The sequence below is a fragment of the Gallinula chloropus genome (genome assembly GCF_964237585.1).
Source record: "Gallinula chloropus genome assembly, chromosome: 2".
Classification (NCBI taxonomy): Eukaryota; Metazoa; Chordata; class Aves; order Gruiformes; family Rallidae; genus Gallinula; species Gallinula chloropus.
Genome location: NC_140086.1, coordinates 34,264,882 through 34,276,736, shown reverse-complemented (window position 1 = coordinate 34,276,736; position 11,855 = coordinate 34,264,882).

The following is an 11,855-nucleotide window of genomic DNA, read 5'->3' as shown; positions in this document are numbered from 1 at the left end:
TTGTAAACACAGCAGTCAGAGCTTAATCATTCCCATCAGCAGTGCTTTCACTTATCCTCAGACGTCCTTCAATGTACCGTCTTTGAACTTACACATCACAGTCTTCCAGTGTTGTGCCTATTCAGTGAGTTTTAAGGTCCTTGACCTTAAAATAGGCCTCTCAGCAAATAGAGGAACCAGAATGGTCACCATGTAACTCTTGCTGTAGTAATTTTCAGCTGCTATAGAAAGTTCACAGGCATGAAGACAGGTTCAAAGTAAGATAAGTAGAACATGAAATGGTGATTCATCTAGTTGCATTTGTTCTTGTAAATCAGCAATGAATCACTGACCCAGAATAATTTTGTAGGATCAGACTTTTCCTGAAAAATCGGAAACTGAGTACTGGAATAAGTATTGTCATTAGAGATCACAGATCTGCAGAACAGTGGGGATGTTTCCTTGGGTATTTTAGCTGTATACTGACTTGGGTATTTGTACTCAGTCTCCTTGACAAGAAATGCTCTAGTTTTTAATCTATTGTGTTGGGTTTTGGCAGTGTTTTGGTTCTGGGGGCTTCCCCCCCCCCCCCCTTTTTTTTTTTGTTTCTGCTGTGCTCTGCTGAGCATATTTTGTGCTCACAGGAGCACAGTGGGTTTGGGCACAAATTGATGAAAAGTTCAAGTAATGGTGGTGGATTGCCAGGTTTGTATTTGAGTTTAGCAGTCTAATGAAAATAAGATACTCATCTTCCTATTTGTATCTGCAGTTTGCACCTGCAAGTAACTTTTGACAAACAGCTGACTTTCTGGCAGATGTAGCTGCTATCATTTATACTGGTATCTGACTTCAGAGTTTTAGTCATACTGCTTTTCATTGTGACTTAGGTGATGTAAACAGCTTTGATTGTCAGTTCACTGAAATTGCAAACAAAATTGCAAGTGAAATTATTTGTCTGAAATGTTAAAAAGTTTGGAACACACTCATAGAGATAACTCTTTAAGGTCAAACAAGAAGTCCCTGTTGCTCTTTCCTTTGTTCCTGTTAGGCAGAACTGGTTTGTATTATTAGGGTAAAGCAATATAGTTCAGTTTGTGATATGTTGTGTAATGATGAAGAGTATGAACTTTGCTTAAATAAAGGCTCTGTCTTCTCCCTAGCATATTGACAGTGGCTGTGATCCATCACTATTGTAAATTTTGAAGAACTGGCAAAGTCAAATTGTAAAATATTTTTAAGGTGAAATTTTCTGATCTGGGAATCTCCTTCCCGAAGACTTCTATCCAAATACAGATTGCAGTTCTTAGCATACAAAGGGATAGATTATATTACCCGAACTTCAGTGTTCCTTCCCAGTCTTAAATATCTCTTGGGTGTGAAAGTAGATGAGAAGTCAATAACATTTGTTTTTTATAGGTGTAAATTAAGTTACAATTTCAGCTAGCCTTGGAGCTGTGTGAGGACATTTTGAGACCATAACTGGTGCCTATGACTGTATCTTTCTCCATGAGTACAAGATGACCTCAGCAGGTCACAGCATCACTGATTCTTTAATTTCTGCATCAGTAGTTATCAGTTATTTTTTCTAGCATTCAGGAAATACTTTCTCTAATTAAACTACTTCAGTTATTTAATATGCCAACATAACTTTCAGCCTTGCTTAGGTTGCCTAGATGTGCCTTTCTATGTTTCTTTACATGACTCTGTTCTTTAACCTATGTAGTGTCAGCTATCCAAAGCCTAGTGTTTTGCAGTCAGTAGAAGTTCCTGACTTCTAGGGCCAAAAATGCCAATGACTAAAATAAGAGTAGCAGATTTTCAGAGCTGAAACTATTTGTGTATATATATTGTGAAACTCTATATTCTTCCTAGAATAGGATTGTTATGCAGTATAAAATAGTTATTAGCAAATAAATAAAAAGAACACACACAGTAAGCATGCAAAGACAGAGACCAAATGAAACCCCAGTGTAACCAGTGGAACTTAATTGATTTCCTATGAGCTGTTCCTACCTCCACTTTAGTTGTCATTTATAGAAGTACTTAAAATAATTTCATGAAATCACACTGATTAGCACTGTATCAAAATGTCTGATAAAACAATGGCTTTGTTTTACTATATTAAAGGATTTTAACACCAGAGTTGATTATATTTTATGAACTTGAACTTTGATCAAGAAAGGAATGTCATTTTCCTACCAAAAGATCAGCATTGTTGTATACAGCAGGAAAAAAATCTTTCAGAAGGGCATCAAAGAATAATATTGTGCTCTGTCTCTTGCTAATACAGAATGTGGAATTCCAATTTGTATTTGCATCACTTGGCAAACCTGCTGTAAAAACAAACTCAACACCACCATTCCCCTTTTATAAAATATTTTGTCTAGTTGTATTACCAGAGATCTTTGTCAGAGATCTTTGCTTGAGGTCAAAGAGGCCATCGTATTGCCTGTATTCATAAAAGTGTAAATAATCTAACAGGACACAGAAGATTGACATGAGTTGAAGGTGTCTCCTTTAGTCTTTGCCAGTTTTTTCCAAATTGAATGCAGATGTGTTTAGGGGAAATCTACTGATGATAGGAGTGATCTCAAAATGAAGCAGTAAAAATGTTACACTTCCAGTGACAATATTTTTTATTCAGGTGAAATAAGTAATTATATGCATCTCTCTTCAAATCTTTTAGCTCCAGGAAACAAACACCACAAAATGAGTTGTAAGAAAACCAAATCAGCAATACAAAAAGACATCCTTGCTCATGTACAAACATCTTCATGCAGGACAAAGCTTCACAAAACTGTTGCTGTCATTTCTGTTTAGCAGTAGGAAGTGCCTTTTATCCATCTTCTTTGCCTTATAAGATATAATTTCCCCAGAATCCTTTCATTCACCTAACTGGTAACTAAAAAGTCAGATTTACCCTTCTTCCCCAATGAATGTTCACATCAAGATGCTGTAAACTTCCAGTGAATCCAGCATGTCTTGCCTGAAATGGAGCTAGTTCATTGTAGTTTTCCAAGAAGCTCACAGGACTGAGCTTCATTTCTTCTATCAGTTTTAATGAGAAACATAGAAACAGATGTGAAAGTTCTTTAATATGAAAGGACACTTAGTTCAAATGCAGCATTACACGCTGGGTGCTTTATACACGGTGTACTTTCCACCTCTTTGTTGAAAGGGCTTTTATATATTGTTTGAGAAAACATTTTGTGAACCACATTTGGTCCATGGGCTGAATGGTTGAGTTTATATAGAAAACACGAAACAAATGAAAAGAGTTGATTTACCCAGGATTCAAAGTGATTGGGGTTTCTCCACCAAATATGCCAACATTCAAGAACAAATTAATGTAAGGCATAAATTCCAGAGGTAACCACCATCAAACGTATGTCTGATGCCAATGGCTTTCTCCATGTCATTAGGGCTGAATCTGCTTGAAATGCTTATAGCAGCATTTCTTACCAGAAGACAACATATAACCATAACCAGGAAAAGGAGAATATGAGTCTCATGTTTCTTCTCATATAAATCTGATACCTTGCTGAATATTGTTATATTTTTGACTTCACAATGACTGTTGAACTGTAGGGAAGCAGATGAAATGAAAGGGGAAAAGTGCATAGAGTCCAAGCTGCAGACAGCTATGCTTCACACATTTATAAAGAGAGATTCCTCATTTGAAAGCCTTGTGATTGCTTGCCTTATCCTTATGCAGGGAAGACCTCAGAAGTGGACAAAAAAAATCAAAACATTTTTAATTACTAATCCTTCCTTGGAAGAAGGAAGAGTGAAGAAAATTGTCCAATTTACATGATCCTGTTATTTTTCACAGGATATAGAATCATAGAATGGTTTCAGTTGGAAAAGACCTTCAAGATCATCGAGTCCAACCATCTATCCAACTCTAGTAGGTCCAACACGAGACCATGTCAGCAAGCACATAATGCATTCTGTAAAATATACGTGTTTACTTTTCTCACCATTTTCATTGCATGCACACCAGGATATATTATAGTTAGGATTATAAAAACCCCAAAACACCACCACAACTAGAGAGTTGCTTTTTCCTCTCTAAAAAAAGTCTTTTACATGGCAATTTCACAGTATACAATTGTAGCTGGATAATCAATCCATGTTTTCTTATTGAAAACTGCTAAAGGAGAGTGGTGTTTAAAATTTAGAGTGGTTTAAATGAATGTTTTTAATATCATTTGACTACTTTGCCTATGGAAAAAGCTATGCAATACCACACTGTGAACAAATAATTTTACTTATTCTAAAGCATAGCACTGAAAGTGTAGCATAGCAGGCTCTTGAAATGTTTTGGGAACCAAACATGAAATCATATTAGAAATCAGAGTAACTTGACCTAAGTACAAAGAGAGTTAACAAGTTCTTCCTAAAATGGGAAGAAGCTTTCTGTAGATAAAGGGTTCCTTCCCCTGGGTTCTAGTGTCATATATCATAGAGTTGAGATAAAGTTCAAAGTCAGACAAAGTCAATATCTTTGACCTTCTCTTAGCAAAACAAACACTAATGGTGAGTGTTAGTAACAGCTCTATCAATTAATGTTTTTCTTGAAGGGTAGACTCAAGTCAGAGACCCTGCTCTCCCTTCCTTTCTGATGCTCTCCCACCCTTTCTGAGGGTGAGATTCTTCCACTGCTGGAAGACTGTACTTTGAGTCAGCTCAGAAACTGAAGGGTGTCACTGTATAAGTGTGGTGGAAGCAGTTCCACTGACACAGATGGTGCAGAAGAGAGGATTTGGATCACAAGTCTTGTACTTGCTGAACATTTAAGACAAGTTCTTGCTTTATGATCATAAATCCTCAAGAAGGAAAATATTCCAAGAAGCTATAATATTAAATTGATTCCCAGTCTACCTTTTCCTTATAGTACATTTAAACAAATATTTCTTAAATGTTAAGTTTTTTCCAATTTTTTTTAAAAGTTTAACATTTACTTTTTTTGTAGACTATCTCCATGGCATCTGTCTTTTAACTTGCTACCTTTAATCAGTTTTACTTGCCTTTAACCTTCCTGTCTCCCTTACCTTTTATTATAAACATGTCAGGTAGATCTTCTGGAAAAATTCTCAGCCTTGTCTTTCTAAGGTTTTGATGTACCTTTTCATTTAGTAAGTAGGAATCCTCTTCCTCACAAATGACTATATTTGACCTGTGTTCCATTTTTAATTAATTAATTAATTAATTAATTAATATATGGAGGTGATCTGTGCCTATGCACCTCACTTATATTGAATAACAGCTTTATCAAAAAGTAGTTACAATCTCAGGAGGTAACTATTTCTGCAGTAATGCTGGACTGTTGCAGAAGAAATTACATTTGTTGATGCTGTAGTCAGTTCTGTCCAATATTGCAATTACTGTCTTCATGTTTAGAGCATTTCTAATCTTATTTCTTTATAGCTGCAGTCTAGAATTTTCCAAAATAAAACCTCTGTCCAAAAACAGGACACAGGTTTATAGTTGCCTCCATAGTATATCCAGTATTTCTTACTTCTTAAAAATGAGTTGTCTCTTGTTTCAGTTTGGTTGTGTCTTACAGTCTCTTTAAAGCTGTCTTTTTTTACTTAATGCTGGATATTTCTGTGGAGTTATGTTTTACATGTCTGATCTATAGTAGCATTCTCTTGTTTTTCTTCCAAGACATGGATCTGACTTTTTCCTGCAACCACAAAATAACTGTTTGGAAGGAGTATGAAAGTAGGGTCACGTCTGGGCTCAGACCAGGTCACTTAGGGCTTTGCTCAGTTGGGTCTGAAGAAAGTCCCCAGGAACAGGGATTTTCCAAACTCCCTGGGCAACCTGTTCTGTTGCTGGATCATCCACATGAGGTAAAAGCTGTTTAATATATTCCAACTGAACCTCTTGTTTCAATTTATAGTATTTTCTCTTGTTGTTCTGCTGTGCACCACCAAGAAGATACTGGCTCCACTTGCTCAGTTACTTCCTCTTAGGTTCTGTCAGGCTGTTATCAGTTCTCCACCAAAGCCACCTCTCCCCCAGGGTGAACAAAGCCTACTCTTAGCCTCTTCTCAGGGCAAATGCTCCATCCCTTGGTGGTCCTTGGTGAAGTCACTCCAAGGTAGTGGTGTCTTTATTATTTTGGGTGGGTTGTATGTTGTGAAACTGCATGCCTTACAGTATTCTGGATGCTGTCTGAAAACTGCCAAGTAAAAGTAAATAATTGCTTCTGTTAGTACATCCTAGGAAGTTGTCAGCCTTTGATGCAAGGACACACTGCTGGCTCATATTAATTTTCCCTACCAAAACCCTATCCCTTTTACACAGCACTGCTCCCTGCCCGTATCCCAGTACACCCAGCTTGTACAAAGGGTTTCTTCACAGCTGAAAAGTTTAGCATTTGTCCTTGCTGAATTCCTGTTGGTCCATTCCCAACCTTCTCCACTGCCAAGCAGTTAAAAGTAGAAGGGCTTCCCCTCCTGTGCAGTTGAGGATCAGCCTCTCATCTCTGATGGGTCTTCATAATCCTCCCAGATGCTGGGTAGTCTGCTCTTTGTCCCAAACCTCCTTCACATGGTGACCTGACTCCTTGACCAGCACATGGCTGCTATAAGAGATGACAGTCTCCCATTATGTCAGCCTGTGGGTTAGAATGCAGATGGCTATACCCTCCCTCCAGAGCTCTGCCTGTTTCAAGGCATACAGGGCTGGGGACAGTGCCTTATATTTGTTACAATACCACACTGTCTTCAGTCACCAGTCCCCTCCACTCACCCAACTACACAGATTTCTGTTCTGGAAGCTGCAGTCAGGGCCTGACAGTTCTATAGGTCTTGTCCTAGCACTAGTTGGCTGCTTGACACTTACAAATCAGGAGGCAGATGAAGATAAAAGCTGTACGGACTATAAATAGCTGGCAGAAGTATTTAGGAACTGCTAGATTTGGTAGAAGAAAAAGTGTGGAGTATCTACACTTTCCCAGCAACATCACTCACTCAAACGTTCCTAGAAGACTTCCTAGAAATCTTTAAGAGAGTAGAAGAAGGTGTCAGAAGATCTAGAAGAGCCTGAAAACTACTTTGTAAACTGTAGAGTCTGTTAACTTCAGCTTGGCATATTTTAGTAGCTATCATTTACGTTAAAGTTACATTCTCCTAGAAATCTCCTCCATTTTGGGTCTCTGATTCTTATTATAATTTAGTCTTGAATTAGGGATCCCACAAAACCCCAAATCACATGTTTAACAGAACAACCTCTGCTGTAAATTTCTGAAAAGTTTCACCATTTCTGAGTTTTCACAGAAGCTTATACATTTCAAAAGGCTCTTCCTCTCTTAGGGTTCTGTTTTGCTAAAATATCTATAGCAATACCTGATAATTGCCTTACACCATTTCATTTTTCTGGCATAATAAACGTTCCATACATCTATATATACAGTGCACATATATATATATGAATGAAACAAAGCCTTCTGCTTACATTTTAATTTTAAAGTTGATTTATTCATCTTTATGAAAAGAATAAATCCATGCTTCAGTTTTCTGCTGCATTTCTGGGAAATTTTTACTGCATTGAAATATTTAGCTTATTAGCTATTAGGCATTTAATAACTCACCACTTCATCTTTGATGCTTTGAGAAAGTTGTGAAAGTGAGAAAGAGATCAATCTAAGCAGACCTCTATCACATGAAAAAATGTGTAAACCCCATGATACTCACAAATAGCATGTTTTATCCCAGGCCTTAAAAGTTTATCTGTTTAGTACAAATAGATGAAATAGAAGAAAGACAGAGAAGCTTTTAGAGACACAGATTTAGACTCTTGCCTGAAGTTGTAAGCAGTAAACTACATTGCCCAGAGTCACAAAGAAGGTCAGCAATTCATCCAGAAATGGATGTTACATTTTCTGCTTACAATACAGTGAACTGGTCACTAAACCATACTGCCTTCAAAGTAAATATTTAGAAACTTTTTCAGGTTTAAGTTTTCTCTTAAGCAAAGTTTATTTGGGCATATTCAGGTCAAACATTATTTGGGAGGATCTTTTGCTCACAGAAATTGCATATGAAGGAAGATGAATCCTCTAAAAGTCAGGAAAAAATACCACAGAATATACACACCCATTCTTCAAAACCAGTGCCAAGTTGCTATGCAAGTTTCCATTAAAAAAAGAAGTATTATAAGTGTTGAAAATGACACAATACTAGAATCAGAACCTGATTTGCAGTTGACAGATGTTGAACACCCACCCAAATATTATTCTTTTTGACTTCAGTATTCTTCAAAGTTCTAAAAAGGATACTTCAGTCCAGCAGAAATGAAATGTGAACTTCTGCACTTGGAATGAGAAATGTTTCCTTTTTTGGTATTGGTATACACTGGATTTTTTTAACAGCATTTTCAATTATAAAGATGCCCAAAACACCATATAAAGGGACTACTTGATGAAGGAGCTATGTGGGTATACTAAAAAAATGCTTAGATTTGGTCATGATGAGCTCACAAGACAAGCACTGCAGACACTAGGCTGATGGTTAAGGAGATTTTGTTTTATAATTTATCTACCCAAAGAAGTTAAGCACTGTTGCATTCATCTGTTTTAATTATGCTGGTTATGATAAGATTCCTAAAAGAAGACCACAGCAATGCCTGGAGTAGTGAAATGTGACACAATAACCAAGAGTAATTCTGGAAAATGTATGCCTAATATGATAAGTACACTTAGCCTAGTAAATTCTTAACTGCTCTGCTTCTCTTCTCTGTGGACAGTGGTTTCTGATGATGTATTAGTGAGAATACTGATTTTATCAGTGCCTCAAAGTGTGCTAATTACCTCATTTCTAAGAAATGTTATATTATATATTCAGCATCCACTCAGCAGCAATTTCTTGGCAAGGCAGAGTTCTTGCTATATGTAATTAGCATTTCCTCCCATTATAAATAATTGTTCCTCATTTTCTACTAATTCTTTTCTAGGTTTTTGATATGTTTCCTGTAACAATAGACAAACCTGAACTAATTGTTGCACAAACAATCAATGTGCCAATTTTCTTACTGTTGCCACCCAAAACTGTGCCATTGGCTCCACAGCATATTAAGAATATCAATACTTGTGCTTGATGGAAGATGTATTTTCAAAATGTGGAAATTAGGGGAAAAAAAATACTGAGAATCCAGTTGTCTATATTGTACTTGTTCTACCTTGTTTAAAGCTTTGAATTCGGGGTGGAATTTGGAGCATGTACATGTTGTCATATTGGATAGGATTCAGGTCAAGATGAGGACACCAAAAATAGTGTCTACATATGAGCTAAGTGCTTAAGGACCCAGCGTAATCAGTAGTGGTATGTAAATATAGTTGATGATGTTGAAAAAGTTAATCGAGCAACCTGCCAAGGTGGGTGTCTGAGTCCTCATCTGGCCACCTGCTGTACTTCAGAAAGGCACAGGCGTTCTCAATTCCTATGCCACATCCGTGAAGTAGATGTCTGAAATGCCCGGGCTTCTTAAATTAAACAAGAGCTTTATGTCTGGGCAACAGAAAAAACTACCTTGGTAAGCTGAAGTAATTTCTAGAGTCCACTGTTCCTCAACTGCCACTATTTTTTCAGAAATGGGACACTTTTAACTGAAAACTAACACTATAGGCCTGTTTGGCTTGTGATTTCAGACTTCATCTATGACACTGCTGTAGTTTATGACATTTCTGTCAGGAGGTAGATATTGCCAAAGCTTTTTTTAAATTTCATCCTTGGGATGCAGTAAGGAAATTTATCTTCTCTCCCAGGATGATCCAGAGGTAGAACTAGAGCTATAATCTAGGAACTGGCACAGCTCAGGTCAAGACACTGATCTTGAGTATGATTCTTGAGTAGCTATGCTACTTAGCTTCTGAATGCTTCATTGTCTCTGTATGTTGGCTATCAGTGTGATAGCAGAAATCTGAATAAATGTGAACTTTTGATTTTTCACTATGCCTGGAGATAAAGAACAGGAAAAAACCCTACACACTTTGGATTTTAATTCTATGAATAAATTGTCTGGCATTAAAGTTATAATATCAAACCAGGTAGGTATTTGCAAGGTATTTATAAGTAAAATAAATTATACTAAATATTTCAAGATTAACTGATTAATGCTACCAACCACCATAAAACTAATTTAGTGTAAATAAACTATTCTTAAATAATGACAATTCAGCTTCTATTCAGTCATAATTTCTTTACTAAAATAAATGTCAGTCAAAACGATAAAGTTCATGCTACTATGTTGAGCAATGGATAATTAAAAGATCAGATTTAATCCAAGGAATACACTGTAGAACCATGAGTGTTGTGAGTCATCACTTTTATGTACAAAGATAAAGATGGTGCACTTCATAAGCTTATATCCTGTTCTCTTTGACCCATGCCTCTGTACAGCTTCTCAGATAAAATCTAGATATTGTATTGCCATTTCTGCTTTTTTCCTATGTGCAAACATTGTTTCAGTGAAAAAGTAGGTATTTTCTAGTAAAACCTTAAAAGCTAGTCTATTTCCTAGAATTGAGAGTCTTTCAGAAGATAAACTGAGTTATTTTTCTTTCTTAGTCCCTTCTACATTCTTGATTGTATAACTTTCTTCATTGGTAACATTTGCCGACATTAAGTACAAGAATTATTGCCCCCTTTTTTTTTTCCAGGCTGCTCAGTAACCGTGTTGTGGCCATCTCGCTTGGCACATTCTGTTCTTAATTAGGTTTACAGATATTTTGACTCATTCCATGGTCTCACTAATGTGTCTCTCTGGCCTATAATCATCTTTTGTCACTGGTCTGATTGTTCTCTCTCTGGCTTTTCTGAGTGGGCTGAAGAGTCGAGAAATAGTTCTTTTTGTCTATATTGCATCCACTTCTCATTTTTATGAGTTTGCAGACATCCTTGATGCTTCTTTTCTCTGCTCTTCCTCATTTTATCCATTCCTCTCCTTGGTGTGGCCCTTTATGAGGACCTTAGTTTGACTTCATTGGTCTTGCTTGTTAATCGTCATTGCATGTCAGGTCATTAACTCATTTCTTTAAAAGAAAATTGAACGTACAGATGCATGTGAATGTCTAAGTCTTAGTTGTCAGGCTTAGAGTTGCTATTGCTCTTTCACTATTTGCCACTGCCTCTTATTTGAGAACTTACCAGTACAGTAGGCTTGGGTGAAGGCACTCTCGCACCTTAAGGCCTTTCATTTCCACAACGTATTTTTTGCTATTGTTCTTGTTAGCATGGCTCATAACCTTTTTTTCTACATTTAGATGAGAAGTTACACCGACTGCGTGTCAGACATGGAAACAATTAGGCTGTAACTACAAGCAATGGAAAGAAATCGCGTAAGCTGGCCTGTTCTTAGGGAAGTCCAGCTCAATTTTACAGCTGTAAACGTTATGCCTATTTTACAACATTTACTTTTATATCCTAGCTCTTCTGTGCTGTGTCGAGCCCTGTCATAGCAGCCTCTGAGTACTGCCGCAGGGTGAGGATGAGGAAACAACTATAGCAATATAAAATGTGACTAACGAGTAAAATTTCCCCTCTGAACTTCCTGCGACGTTAAGCTGGTGTCTTCTCCTTGATAACTTACTGCAGCTCAGATGAAATCAAAGGACCTGTGGCAATTCAAAGGAGCTGAGATTCTTCCCGTTGTATTCAAACAATGGGAGGACAGCTCTTGACATTAAAATAAACAAATATGCGCTTCATTTCAGGAGAAAGAAAATCGGATGAAACGAATCATCCAGCATCTAGGCCTGCAAAGACAAACAGCACGTTAAAATTTCTTGTACAATCATGTAAAGGAATACCTGCAGCTGCATTGTAAGCGGCAGTTTTGGGCAGGCCGGGTATACATATAGTAATATA